Source organism: Microtus pennsylvanicus, chromosome 9, assembly GCF_037038515.1.
Source record: "Microtus pennsylvanicus isolate mMicPen1 chromosome 9, mMicPen1.hap1, whole genome shotgun sequence".
In the NCBI taxonomy this organism is placed as follows: Eukaryota; Metazoa; Chordata; class Mammalia; order Rodentia; family Cricetidae; genus Microtus; species Microtus pennsylvanicus.
The window spans coordinates 50397785-50412811 of record NC_134587.1 but is presented as its reverse complement, the minus strand read 5'-3'; positions in this window follow the sequence as shown (position 1 = coordinate 50412811).

Here is a 15027-nt window from a genome sequence, read left to right as displayed (position 1 = left end):
AAGGAGAACTGAAAAAAGACATAAGAGAGGAGAGGGAATAGGAGCCCTGCGGAGGGCTTCGAGGAGAGAGGGCAGGTGCCTGGTCCCTAGCTTGATCATCGCCTCCAGAACAGTCACAGCAGCACATCAGCACGAAGACACTGCTGACTCTATCGAGTCCTAGGCTTGGCCAAGCAGGAGATCGCTAGATCTAAGAGAGCAGAGGAGGGTAAGTACAGGGCAAAGTAGGAACATGAGGGCTAGTGATCAGCTCAGCAGATTCAAGAAAGCACTTGCCAAGGTGGGGCTGGCCACATAGGACTGTGAGGGATGAAGAGGAGTTCACAGAACTGGAGGAGGCAGGCACGGGATTCTATTCCGTACACTGAGATAAGGTGTGCTCCAACAGCCTTCAAGTTGGTTTCACGCCCCAGATTTTTGGGCTGAACTTTTCTATCTAAGGCCACATGGAGCCCAGGAGGAGCCCGAGTGCCTTGCACCCACTTGACTAAGTGGCGTGGAATCTGGCCAGGCTGGGTGCTCTCTCCTGACACAGCCTGGGCACAGGTGACAGAACTCAGACTTCAGAGCTTAGACCAGGGACCTGCCTTGGTCCAAACCCCACTAGGCACCTGCTGGGTGACCCTCAGCAATCAGCTCCTTTCTTAGTGCCTCAGCTTCTTCATCTTGAGCTCTGGAGGGTGGGGGTAGGCCCTGGAGGGACAGACAGGAATCCAGTCCAGAGTGTGTTACGTAGCCCCCAGTAGCCTATATGAGCTGCCCGGCATGGCTCTGCCCCCATAACCTCTTCTTGTCTCCCCTTCCCTCTCCCTCCCTTTCTTTCCCCCTGCGTCTTAGTCACTGCCCTGTCACTTGAAGAGACACCACGATGAAGGCAATTCTGACAAAAGGAAGCATTTAACTGGGGGCTGGCTAACAGCTTCAGAGGGTTAGTCTACCCTCATGGCAAGGGGCATGGCAGGCAGGCATGGGGCTGAGAAGCACATCCTGATCCACCTGAAGACAGGCAGGCAGAGAGAGGAGACACTGGGCCTGGTGTAGACTTTTGAAACCTCAAAACCCACTCCCGGAGACACACCCTCTCCAAGAAGGCCACGCCTCTTGCTCCTTCCTAAACTGCTCAACTAGGAATTAATTATGCATATAAGCCTGCGGGGCCACTCTCACTCAAACCACCACAGCCTTCTACCCCAGCCACGTTAGCCTCTTGGGCTTTGTTTTGTTTTAGAAGAGGGTATTGCTCTAGTGGCCGGGTTGGAATTTAGCATCCTCCACTTCAGCTTCTGGAGTGCGGAGGTCACAGGTATGTGACACCGTGGAATTTGACTGTCACCCAGGGCTGCTGCAGTGCCTCTGGGGAGGGCAGGCTCTCTCAGCTCTACCCCCTCTGGGTTCTGACCACAGGCTGCTGGTTGCTTCAAGTGCCCCCATCCACCCTGCCTCTGCACCCCCATGGGCATACTCCCCAGGTTCTGCCCTCACAGCAGCTCCAGTCTGTACTTGAAGCACCCAGAAGAGCACCTGGCAGACCTCTGCAAACCCACAGTGGGGAAAGTGACAATGCTCAGGAGTCCTTCTTCTTTTCCTTAACGTATTGGGCACACAATCCAGTGAACCCTTGGGCCTGAGACAGCTCCCCTGCCGTTTTTCCTGTCTGTGCTCCCTGTGTCTCCTGCTTCCCTGACTCTATTTAGGACTTCTGTTCTCAGAAAGGCTTGAGTACAAGACCACACAGATGGGCCCTCCAACATCCCATTGCCCCCAACTCAGTGGTCGAGAAGTGGCCCAGCTGGGATTTGAACCCTTGCCTATCTGGTGGCCTCATGCAAAGGAGGTTGTACAGATGGAAAGAGTCAGCCAGAGGAGCCATCCCACCAGTCTTTGCTCTGATCGCCAGGACTCAAGTTCACATCTAGAACCTCTGTGAGCCTTGTCTTCCTGGTCCTGGATTAAAGAGTCACCTTCAAAGGCCTCTAGCCTCATGGCTGATGCTGTCTAACAAGTCCTGAGCCACACCAGGTTTGATGGGGCATGATCCAAGCCACCCTGTCCATGGCTGTAGAAAGGCAAGGAGAGGCCACGAGCCCATAGTGAGTCCTTCAGAGGATAGCGGCTCTCAGGGCTGCCTGTGTGGGGATCTGTAAGTTCCCAGTCTCTGGGAATCCCACCACATTGTCCCAAAAAGCCAGGGATCACGGAAAGAAGAGGCAAGTCACTGTCTCCAGCGAGGAAATGGTTGAAGTTTCTTCCAAGGGGAGACACTCAGCTGGGAAAGTTCTTGTCATGTGAGCAGGACAAGAGTTTGGCTCCCTAGAACCTACATGAAAAGCCAGGTAGACATGGTGGCCTACCTATGATCCCAGGGCCCAGAGACTAAGACAGGAAATCCCTGGAACAGGCTAGCTCATTGGAGGGTAAAATTGCAAGTTCCAGGGTTAGAAAGAAACTGGTCCTCGTTAGGAAAAGGTAGAGAGAGTCATAAAGGAAGGCAAGTAATGTCAGCCTCAGGCGTTCTCATGCCTACACACATGAATATGTGTGCACACATGCACACACACCATACACACATACACATGCAAAACAAAGTTTTCTCAAAGAAAGAAATCAGCCATTCAGGGTGCTGCCAAGGAGGATGAGCCCTTGTTCTTCCCAAACCGCTGACCCCAGGGCTGACTCTCAGCCACAGAATCCGTGAATGCTCATTACATAACCCAAGTCTTTCCAAAAAAAGCCAGCTAGGAAGGAATGACCAGAGTTTGGGGTTTTAGAGGATTTTCCAGGATAAGGGGATCAGAATGTGGTATGGGGTCTTCAAAGTTCCCCCAAATCACAGTGAACCAGGACACCTGCTTTAAGTTCCCAGGAGCTGGCTGGACTTGTGTCCTTGAGAGCCCTGGCATATCAGTGACAGTCCTACAGGGCTTAGGCCAGTACAGGGATGGTCTGCAAGCATGGACCCATGGATGGCCCTTTTCCTCTTCCACAAAAATCGCTCTCTTCCAGGCAATGCTGGTCAGTCACACCACACCTATTCCCACTACTGATGCCCAGTGGGTCTTGGCTATCACCTCCCTGGCCAGGCAGAGTGAGTGTGCCAGGGAGAGGTCCTGGTTTACCAGATTTCCTGTCCTAAACTCAGATCTGTGCAGCCCACCTGACCTCCCCATGCCGGGCCTCTTGGCTAGTGTTCAGGCGAGTCAGGGAAAACCACAAGAAGTCTGAAGTGTTTACAGACGGGCAACAACAGAAGTCTGTGCGATTCAGCAAATGCTGCCCGAGGACTGTGCCAAAGGCTGGAGACTTGGGAGTGAGTCAGCCAGAGTGCCGGCTATGGGGATCTTCAACCATGGGAGACGGACCCTCAAAGCATCACCATGTGGGGGTGCCCACCATTGCAAGAGTTCTTTTACTGTGGGCCTTTGGAGTGTTGGACACACAAGAACAAAGCCCAGAGCGTCAGACCACACAACTCATCCATCCCAGGGCAGGCAAGTTATATGCCAGAGGAGCCACACAATAAATATTACAGGCTTTGTGGGTCTACTTGCTTCTGCCATTGTAATTGGAGAGCAACTACGGGCAACTCCCAAACGAGTGGGTGTGACTGTGGACCAATAAAACACTACTCTTAGGGTTAGAGAGATGGCTCAGCAGTTAAGAGCATTTGATCTGAAATCATGGGAGCAGAGTTCAGATCCCAGCACCCATCTAACAAACAGGACTTCCCCACAAATGCCTATAACCCCAGCTCTGAGGTGTGTGGAAGGAGCAGAGTTGCTGGAGCTTGCTGGCTTACAGCTTAGTTGACAAAGAGTGAGCCCTAGGTTCAGGGAGAGACCTTGCCTTGAGGGGAAAGGAAGATGCACAGTGCCCTCTTCTCCTCTGTGCCTGTACACAGGGGATAGGCACCCTCACCAGGCATGCAAACACAGAGACACAGATAAATAGACCAGTACTTTGAATATTGAAAGAGTTTCTCATCACTCCCTCCCTCTCTCATCCCCCTCTCTGTTTTTCTTTTCTTTTTCTTTTTTCTTTTTTTGCTTTTTTGAGACAGGGTTTCTCTCTATAACAATCCTAGCTGTCCTGGAACTAGCTCTTATAAGACCAGGCTGGCCTCTTGAACTCACAGAAATCAGCCTGCCTCTGCCTCCCAAATGCTGGGATTAAAGGCATGTGCCATCACCACCCAGCTTCTCTTGGTTTTTGGAAGCAAGGTTTCTCTGTGTAGCCCTGGCTGTCCTGGAACTCGCTTTGTAGACCAGGCTGGCCTCGAACTCACAGAGATCCCACCTACCTCTGCCTCCTGAGTGCTGGGACTAAAGGTGTGCGCCACTACTGCCTGGCTCTTACCATTTTCTTATGTCATGAAATAGTATTTTCTTGGGTTTTCTCTTCAATGGCTTGAAGCTGGAAGAACTATATGGTTTGTAGTTTGCTGACCTGTGTTTGTGTGGGGGATGCTGGGAAACTGTGTTAGCGTTAGGTAGAAAAGGGCATTGAACACCAGAGCAAGGCTTTCAGATTGATGGGCTGAGGTTGAGCTTGGTGGCTGTCCTTGTCCTGGCTGGTAAATCAGCTACCATCCATTCAACTTGCCCACCTCTTACCCTCCTACTGATCAAACCGTTACCCACCAAGAAGCTTGGAAGCCATGCATGGAGATCAAGGGCTCCACACATGACATAGCCACAGGAACGATATTTTAAAAAACATTATGATGGCTCATACCTGTAATCCCAGAACTAGAAAGGCCAAGTCAGGAACGTTGCTGAGTTTTGGGGACAGCCTGAGCTATATAGTGAGTTCCATAGTGAGGGCTAAAGATGGAAGCCAGAGAAAGAAGAAAAGGTGTCTAATTATATATGGTTAAGAGCTCATTAGGCCAATAGACAGAAGAATAGACGACATAGTTTTTTGTTTTGTGTTTTTCTTGAGACAGTGTCTCTCTGTGTAGTCCTGGCTGTCCTAGCATTTATTGTGTGGACTATGCTGGCCTTGAACTCACAGAGATTCTCCTGCCTCTGCCTCTGGGGTTTTGAGATTAACGATATGCACCATCAAACTGGGCAACATGAGTTTTATTTCAAGTCCTGATTCTCACTTTGGCGTGATCACAGTTAGGGGCTGGCTGAGCGTGATTCCAGCACACTTTCAGTGCACACAGCTGTAGCTCCATCCCGGGCTCCATCATCCTCAGGGCAGTGGTCAGCCCTCCACTTCTCTAAGATGAGGTTCTAGCAACTGCATCTTGCTCTTGGATCTCCACCTCCCTGCTGTCACATACCTGACTGGTCCCTGTCTGGCACGATGACATACAATGCTATGGAGACTCGCGCCCTGCTCCACACCCGGCACTAGGCTTTCTGCTGGGGCATCTAGAGGCAGCTGTTCTGCTCAGGGGCCCGAGAGCTTGGAGTGTGGGGCAGCATGGACTCATCCCCGCCTTGATGGAAGGAAGGAAGACAATTCGCCAGGGTCTGGGGGTGGGGGTGGGGTTCCTACCAGACCAGACAGAATCTGGGACTATCAGGCAATCCTGAGTGGCTCAGGAAGCAGGCATCTCCAGAATGCCTAGCCCTGCCTACTCCTGCACACTCAGGCCAAACACCTGTCCAAGGGGCAGCCGCTGGGGACAGTCAGTTAGCCCATGCAGCTAAACAACATTTTCTGAGCATTTCTTATGACTTGAGTCTTAGGCTGTGGTGGTGAGCACAGGCATGCCCCTGCTGTCTGGGTCTTCACTGTCTGGTGAAGATGGACTTGGTTATCCTTTAACTTGGAAACTGTTTATTGAGAGTCTACCGCATGTCCAATATTGTTCTAGGCACTGAGACTCCAACACAAGAGGAAAGAAAATCCCTGCCCTCCCAGACTTAGAGTCTGGTGGAGGAGACAGATAATGAACACATAGACAAGGTAATGTGTCAGAGGTGATGAGAGAACCAGGGAGGAGATGGAAAGTGCTGGGGAGTGGCTTTGGAAAAATTAACCCAGGGAGACCTCACTGAGCAGAAATCGCAGTGGAAGAGCAGGGCCTGCTGTGTAGTCCTGGGGAAGACAGAAGCCAAGGGGATAGCCAGTTTGAAGGCACCAAGACTATTAATGAAACAGTAGGCCACCTCCTGAGAACCTGGGAGTCCAGGAGAGGCTCCGTGTATTCTGGGTGGGAAGGTGGCCCAGAGAAGGTCTAGAGCAGAGGAGGGACCCATTGGGAATAGACTTCATGGGGACAGAACTGACATGGGGAGATAGGGATGAGAAAGCTGAACTTGACCCGACAAGGGATCTAAGACCTGGTAGTCCCCAAGGGGATGTGAGAAGGCATGGGCCTCTGGTGTGTTCTGCAGGTAGTCACAGGCTCTCTTGAGGGGTTGGCACACAAGGTTCCTGGTTCCCAGGGCAGAGGGTGTGGTCTGTGAGCCACAGGCGCTGGAGAGGCTGAGCTACAAGCCTGCTTTGCACGCTGAGGGTTGGGATACGGTAGAGAGGCTGGTAACCAGTGTAAGCTGAGCCTGAGGTTTGGGGCGCCTTCATGCCCTTCAGGGGAAACTGGGATTGAAAGGTGTATTCCTGCAGGCAGCCCCAGGAGCTGGAACAGGTAGGAAAGTCTAAGGATGCAAGTCGTGCCTTAGAGGATGGGAGTGAGGAAAACTTGCCCAAGGAGGGGAGCCAGCATGTGACAGAGATGACTCGGGAGCCGGGGACCCCCAGAGCCTGGGGATTCCGTAAGGATAGTGCTCTCAGGGAGAGGGGTGGCAAGAGCCCATGGTAAGGACCAAATGCTGGCTATTATACCAAAAACGTAGGTCACCGTTGCGGGCCTCATGGTGGCATCTGAGATGATGGTGGGGACCCCAATGAGTGATACCAAACTAGGGATGGCTTCCTGGAAGAAAGGGGGCAGGAGCAGAAACTGAAGGAGTTGTCACACATCCCTCAGAAACGGTTGCCCAGGCTGTGGAAGTAACATGGGCACAGAGCAGGAGGAACAGCTGTCTCTGCTCACTTAAGGAACCAAAAAGGAGCGGCAGGGGATGAAGTTATTCTCACGGGATCCTAGGAGTCAGTCAAGTCCTTGGTGGTGGGTGGGTGAGGGTCCACCCTGCGCTACACCAAGAAGAAGCAGGATACAGGGACATTTTCTAGAAGCCATCCATCACCAGTGAATCTTGAGGCCTAGGTTCTGGGATCTGGGAGACAGTGGCATGTGCTTCCAGGGGCCAGGCTCGTATGGCACCTATCTGATGTGGTGACTTCAGCCTGCTGCGGCTAGAGCTGTATGCCAGGCACCCTGGTTTGTGCTCATTGGCAGCAGGGCCCTGGGAGGCCCAGACTGGGCAATACAGTCTCCACTCCACCCCACCAGGGCCCTGGCAGTGCCTTCATCATGTCTTCATGGTCCTCTGAAGAAGCCCTCCCGCCCCTCCCCATCAGGCAGTGACTGCTCTCCACATAGGGCAGGGACATGTGAGTGCCTGCCGGGTGCCCCAGGTCCTGGCACACGGGAAAGGTGATGATCCAGGCAGACAGGCTCAGAGTTCTCATGGGGCCCTGCCCAACACATGGCCAGAATCAAGTGTAATGTTGGGAAAGGTGGGAGCTGGGGAGAGTTCCAGAAGGACACAGTATTTGAGCTACAGGGAGTGGAAGAGCATTTGCAAGAATGGCAGCAGCATGCAGAAACTCAAAGAAGGACCCTGACAGGCAGAAGGGAGGAGAGAAGTCAGGGGGATAGAGGATGGGGTGTTGAAAGAAGGATAATTGCAGAGTGGGCAAGCGGTGGTCCAGAGTCAAAGCACCCAGTCTCTGTGCAGAGGGAGCCGGGATCAAATGCCTCACCACAGACCCCTTCTCTGACAGCTGCTGTGACAAGCGGGATGGGTCACCAGAGCTCGGGCTTCTCAGGGACCTAGAATTCCGTTCCTCTATCTAGAGTGGACCCTAATGGTCATATGAGCGTGATCCAGGAATCAGGCTTGTCCCTGGGAGATGTGAAGCCATTTGACTCACGGCAGCAGGAGCCACCCACAGGGACGGCTGACTTTTGATAGTCTGTGCTCCAAATGCCACCTAGTGAGGCCGTCGGCAGAATGCCAAAGAAATCAATGCACAAAGACACCCCTCCCCTTCCCTCCAAGGTCTGGTGGCTGAAAGCAGTTGGCAGCCTAGTAGCGCCACCGTGTGGGAGAGGTGGGCCAGCACAACAGGAAGTGGAATGTTCCATTCAGTCAGGATACCTTTTATGTTTGGTACAGATGATTGAACCAGCCTCTTTTTACTTTACTTTTCGTTTTTCTTTCCTTTTCTTTTGGCCATTTTTTTGAGACACTATTTCGTTAAGTTATCCAGGCAGGACTTGAACTCAAAATCCTCCTGCTTCAGCCATCTGAGTACCACAGGCCCAGCTAAGGACATTTCATTAAATACAGACTTTCATGATGCAAGTTTTGTTGTTGTTGTTGTTTTGTTTTGTTTTGAGACAGGGTTTGTCTGTAGCTTTGGAGCCTGTACCAGAATTCGCTCTGTAGACCAGGCTGGCCTTGAACTCACAGAGATCCACTGCCTCTGCCTCCAAAGTGCAGGATTGAAGGTGTGTGCCGCCATTGCCCTGCTCATGATGCATTTTTTAATTCACTTCTTCAAGATGAAAACATCATTGGTCTGGTGGTGATTGGAAATTATTAAGTAATACATATCTAATAAATATGTCAATGGCATGGATTCTATAAGACAAAAATGGACAGTGTTTTTTTTTTTTTCCAAAATTATCACCTCTTAGTCTGCCAAGTTAAACGTGGATTGCACTTTGTCAAATAGGCTTCAGGGTTTTTTCTACTGAGAATGGTGTGCGTGTCTGTGTGTGTGTGTGTGTGTGTGTGTGTGTGTGTGTGTCTGTGTCTGTGTGCTGTATATACAAATGAGACCATATTATACACGCCTCATTCTGAAATTTGTTTTGCTTTTTAAATTTATCTTTGCTAACCAAGGAGCAGAGACTAAAGAATATTTGGCATATTAAAGTCTATGAATCATGTTGAAGAGAATGTTGTGTGCTTGCTGCCTAATTTAAGTGAACTTTCAAAATTTGCATGTGGGCTGGGTGGTGGAGAAACATGCTTTTGATCCCAGAACTCAGGAGGAGGAGGTAGTCAAATCTCTGAGTTCAAGGCCAGCCTGGTTTACAGAGTGAGTTCCAGGATGGCAAGGGCTACAACGGAGAAACCCTGTCTCAGAAAAAAGAAAAGTATGTGTTTGGCTATGTAGTATGTATGCAGATGTATGTGTTCCTGCATGTAAGAATACACATCTGTAGGCATGCATGTGGAAACCTGAGACTGACAAGGGGAGCCTTCCATCACCGATCACTCTGCCCTATCTGCTGGGGCAGGCTCTCTCAGCTGAGCCCAAAGCTTGGTCACACGGCTAGCTTGCCTCGGCAGCTTGACCCAGCAGTCCCCTGTATCCAGCTGCAGAACCTTGGGATGAAAGGCTGGCTGCCAGGCCCACTTGGCATGTTCTGTGGATCTGAGCAACGTCGTCACAGTAACACAACAGGTGCTCTATGCTCTGATCCCTCTCCAAGTCCAAGGATTGAAGTAACTTTCATTAGCAGGTATTTTTTTTATTACCTTTGATATTTATGTTTCATGTTTTAAAAGTCAAAATGTATTACACACAGGCATCCTTTTAAAACTTCATTCTGGGTTGGTTAGGTCACTGTTTTATTAATTTGTTAGTTTCCCTTTCTTTTAGTGGCTGTGCTAAAACCAGCACACCTTGGCTTGCTCAAGTCTGACAGAAACAAACGTCGTCGTCCTTATCACTGGTGTAAAAATGCAGAACCTTAGGCCACCTAAACCCACTTACCCCTCCTAGTTTATGCGCGGGCATCATCTGGTACCGTCTGACATTCGAGTTCTTTCTATATTTCAAACTCCACATGGCATTGTTATTGTTTTGGACAGACAAATTGGTTAAAATTAAACAAATATTTTCTCCTCTGGCCTTTATTCCTTCCTTATCCACATATTTCCTTCTGGGACTCTTTCTCCACCCAGAAATCCCCCTTCACAAACGGCGGTGTCCTGGTGTCCTGGGGATACGTTAGTTTGGGTTTTATTGTATAAAAGGTCTGTTTCCCTTCACTCTTCGTTTCTCATGGATGGATGCATTTGTGCAGTGTATGTGAACGCACGTCTGTGTGTGCTCACGTGAGGATGAGCGTGTAGACGTCAGGATCACTGTCAGTGATGACTTCCACTGTCGCTACTGTCCCACGCAATGCTCAGGTTGCAGACACTCAGGACCACACACAACAAACTCAGACACTTGTCCGTGGGGGGCAGGCACTTTGCCACCTGAGTCACTGCCCAGCCCCACTCTCACTTTTAAAAGGCACTTTCCCTGCTATTTGTGTTATTCCAGGTCGTTGAGACAAGAAAAAGAGAGGAAATAGCAGAGACTGAGAGGGACAGATAGAAACAAGCGGCAAGATGGAGGAAGCCATTGCACGTAAACAGAGTAGATGGTACAAGAGAAAGACAACACTATCACATTATTATATATGATTAAATCTAATATATATGCTAAATTAAAAACAACAACTTGTGGTGCTCATAGAGGAGGCATGACAAGCAGGCGGCTAAAGAACAGGAAGAGGCCAGGTGCTGGTGGCGCACGCCTTTAATCCCAGCATTCGGGAGGCAGAGGCAGGTGGATCTCTGTGAGTTCGAGGCCAGCTTGGTCTACAAGAGATAGTTCCAAGACAGGCTCCAAAGATACAGAGAAACCTTGTCTTGGAAAAAAAAGGCGGGGGGAGTGTGTGGCAAGCAAGCATTCTACCAGGCAGACTCGGGGCAGCAGGCCCTCCCAGCAGAAGCAGGCCATGGGAGAAAAAGCCATGCTAAAGCTAAAGTGGGGGGAAATGATTTATCAAGCAGACACGATTCTAAATTTGCACACAACTGATAGCATAACTTCAAAATATATAAAGCAAAAAAATATTTAAGAGAACTGAAAGAAGAAATAAACATGCCATTCTTCCACTGTCTGAAGATACACATGAAAAGTAATAAAACCGCATATATCCTCAAGGACAGCAGTGGAGCGTGTGGCGTATAAGTCAGGTTCTTTAGAGAGACAGAAACAATGGGATGAACATATATTAGTATATATTACAGAATTTATTAAGTCAGTTACATTAAAATAGCAACAATGGCAGAATCATAGCCGAGAGGCCGAGACCACAGTAGTGGTTAGTCCTTGAGTCTGGGTGTCTCAGCAGGTGGAGCGAGCCCGCGTGCCGGGGAGAGCCCGCGTGCCGGGGAGAGCCCGCGTGGGACCGCTCTCCCCGGCACGCGGGCTCTCCCCGGCACGCGGGCTCTCCCTGGGGAGGCCAACAGCTCAGCAGCTGCTCACTCCACAAGGATAAGTGCCTTAGAGTCCCAATCTGGCACCGAAAACCGGGATGGTTCTTGAAGAACCGCTGATCCTTAATCAGCAATGGAAGTCTGGGAACCCTGGCTCTGCGGTCAGTGAAGGAAGTGGTGAGAGGGAAGGGAGTAGAGGGCTAATCACCTTCCTCTCCCATTCACCTGGACCAGAAGACGCCCCTGGTGGTGGAGGAACGTCTTCCCGCAGGGACCACAGCAATAGAATAGCCAGCCAGCTGAGGGGACCAGAAGTTACCCACAGGAGAGGCTTCCCGATTCTAGTCTGTGGAAGGTTGTCTTTAAAACCAACCACAAGGACTGGAGAGAAGGCTCAACAATTATGAGCTTGTGTTGTTCTTACAGAGGACCCGGGTTCAATTCCCAGCACCCACATGGTGGTTCACAACCATCTGTAACTCCAGTTTCAGGAGATACAACACCCTCTTCTGACCTCTACAGGCACCAAGCACACACATGATGACATACACATATGCAGGCAAAACACCAGACACATCAAATGAAACAAATAAAACTTAAAACAAAAGAGCCAATCATACTATCATGTTCTTGTTACTGCACTCTGCCAGGTGGCTTAGGACTGTCATTGTCTCCATATTGACAGCTTGCTTAAGATAGTGTCTGTTTGACTTGTTCATTGCAAAATTGTTCTTTTTTTAATTCATAAATATTTCATGAGTGAGGTGTTTTGAAATGTGTTAATAGGAAATTCAAGTATGCATGTGAGTATGTGTGTATGGTGTGTGTATATGTGTGCATATGTTTATGTGGGGTTTATGTAAGTGTGGTGTATATATGTGTGTATGGTTGTGTGTGGTGTGTGTGTATGTTTGTGTGTGTTGTGGTATGTATAGATGTGTGTATATGTTTGTGTGGTATGTGTGTGTGTGAGAGAGAGAGATGCACATGATTCCTTTGCCTGTCCTCCTGAGTGCTGGGATTACAAGCATGTGTCTCTACGATTAGATCAAAGCTCCATTCTTGGGCTGGAGAGATGACTCAGAGGTTAAGAGCATTGCCTGCTCTTCCAAAGGTCCTGAGTTCAATTCCCAGCAACCACATGGTGGCTCACAACCATCTGTAATGAGGTCTGGTGCCCTCTTCTGGCCTGCAGGCATACACACAGACAGAATATTGTATACATAATAAATAAATAAATATTTAAAAAAAAAAGCTCCATTCTTATTCCTCCACATTCTGAGGGTCAGGAATTTGGGAACAACTTCACTCGGGGCTTCTGACTTCAGATCGCTTGTGTTTTGTGCATTTGCCATCATGTGTTATCAAGCTGTGGTCATTTTTGTTGTTGTTAACACATTTATTTATTTTATGTGCGGGCATGTATTTATGTGTTGGGGCATGCATAAAACACAGAGCAGGTGTGAAGCTCAGAGGACAACATATGGGAGTTGGTTCTCCCTTTCCACTGCGTGGGCTCCAGGAACTGAGCTCAGGCCGTCAGAATTGCCGGCAAGCACCCACTGAACTCTGGAGAACCCCGGTTATGAAGATTTGTGAGGGTTGGAGGGCTTGTTTCTGAGACACCTCACCCTGCCGCTAACCTTTCTTTAGTTTCAAATAGGCCAGCAGGCAAAGAATTAGTGAAAACTTGCAGTTGGTACAGGCTTCCCCTGGAAGGAGAACCCGGCTGATCTCTAGATCTGCACCAAGTGACCACATGGGGTGGCCATGGCTTTTTGATGTCGCCTTGGGACGTACACGTTGGACTGGGGCTGTAGCTCAGTTGACAGAGGACTTGGTTAGCATATGAGAGGCTCCAAGTTCAGTACCTGTCTAGGCATCACTTAGAGAGAGGCAGGAGGACTAGGCATCCAAGGTCATCCTCAATTACACAGAGAGTCAGAGGTTAGCCTATCTTTGTCACCCAGATTAACCCGACCTGCTGGGGGGAACAGCACAAAGGCATGAGTACCAGGCAGTAAGGAAGGGGAAGCCATCTCAGAGGACATGGAGCCACTACTGTATCATCCACTGACAGCAGAGCCAGGGCTCCCAGGCTTCCATTGCTGATTAAGGATCAGCGGTTCTTCAAGAACCATCCGGGTTTTCGGTGCCACCCTGACAGGTGGCCTCTTTGTTCTGAGTGTGCTCCTGGCTTCATTGTGGGGATTGGAGGTCACTCTGGCTGGGCCTGGCCTGGGTGCGTTCACGGCAGGCACTGAGGAGAGGACAAGGGATGGAAGGATGGGTGAAGGCCTTAGGATGGAGGGCAGGCCACCCTATACACTCCAACCAGCAAGAACTCAGTCTCAGTCAGACCCCATGGATGTGTGTCTGTCTCTGGATCGCAGACGCCTCCAAGAGGCCAACTCTTGAGTTTGCTCTAAAGTTGTTGGGGCACAGCACAGAGTCAAGGGTGGAGAAGCAGATGCGTAGGGGTCAGGTTCTAGGGGTCAGGACTCTGGTTCTGGAGGCCCAGAGTTAGGGCTGGGGTGGACTATAAAATTTGGAGACCATGGAGTCTTGGCCATTGAGTAGAAGACAGAGGTAGGTTGCTATGGAAACCATTACAGCATCCTAGTCATATGTAAAGGCAAGGAAATTCTTTAAGACTTCCCATTCCATCAAGCTCAGTGGTCTGAGCCTGTAATCTCAGCCCTTGGGAAGCTGAGGCAGGAGGATGGCTGTGAGTTTTGGACCTGTTTGGGCTACACTGAAGAGCTTGCCTCAACACCCGCCCCCAGCTCCTAAAGGACCATTTTAGGTGCCGCTTTCTGCCCTCATCTGTCCTTCTGAGGGGTACGTGTGCATCTGTCGCTGTGACAGGGGATACACATCTGTGTGTGCACTGTGGCTGTGTTAATGCCTCTCCTTGTGGCCAGCCCTCTCTTCTCAGGGTCTTGCTTGCCCCGCCCCCCACCTGGGATAAGTGTCCTTTTCTACCTCCCCTTTGCCCGGCACACCTGCACACTCGCAGAATCTCTTCCCTGGTGTGTGTGGGGTGGGGGGAGGATGGGGGAAATTTTCCCTGACCTCCTCACACCTTTGCATGGTGCCCATGAGAGGTGATCGCTGGTGTTTCCACCCAGCTTCCTTCTCCCCAGCCTGTGTGTCCTTGTGCCCACCCGCCCGTCTTACCTGTCTCTCTCCCCAGCAGAGGCCCAGAAAGGCCTGTGAGGAAGAGTGCACACAGCAGACCACTCCACAGGGGCATTTGGTTGGTTGGTTGGGCCCGACTATGTAGCACAGGCTGACCTAATTCTTGCCTCCCTCTGGAGTGCTGGAATTACTGGTGCTTGGCAAGCAGAGGGATTCAGGACAAGAGGGTCAGAAATTTATCTGTGGCCAGAGCCGAAATCCCCTGGATAATTCCCAGAACCAGCGACGAGGATACCGCATGGGAGCCTATCACTAGTGCCGTGCAGCCGGCCCGCTCACGCCCTGACCAAAACCTACTTTCAAAGATTTCTATGCGACTCGGGTGCAAGAATTTCTCAAAAAATTAAAATATTACATTTTAAAAATAAAATCATGTTAATAATTTAAAAGAGAGAGAAAGCCTGGGAACCTTGCCCTACCTCTTCCCAGCAAACCTGGGGACCAGAATGGGTTT